This window comes from Eimeria mitis, genomic scaffold (assembly GCF_000499745.2).
Source record: "Eimeria mitis Houghton genomic scaffold, Emh_scaff2218, whole genome shotgun sequence".
NCBI classification, from domain to species: Eukaryota; Apicomplexa; class Conoidasida; order Eucoccidiorida; family Eimeriidae; genus Eimeria; species Eimeria mitis.
This window is the reverse complement of record NW_013570545.1, coordinates 7,764-8,072: the sequence shown is the minus strand read 5'-3', so window position 1 is coordinate 8,072 and position 309 is coordinate 7,764.

Here is a 309-nt window from a genome sequence, read left to right as displayed (position 1 = left end):
TATATATATATATATATATATATATATATATATATATATATATATATATATATATATATATATAAACTAATCCACGCATGCGTGCATGCATGCACGGCTACATACAGATGCATGCATGCATGCATGCTCGCATGCGCGGCTTTGTATAGATACATGCATGCACGGCTACATATAGATGCATGCATGCATGCATGCATAGATCTAAGCATCCATGCATGCATGCATGCATGCTTACATACATGCATGCACGGCTACATATAGAAGCACGCATGCACGCATGCACGCATGCATGCATGCATGCATGCATGC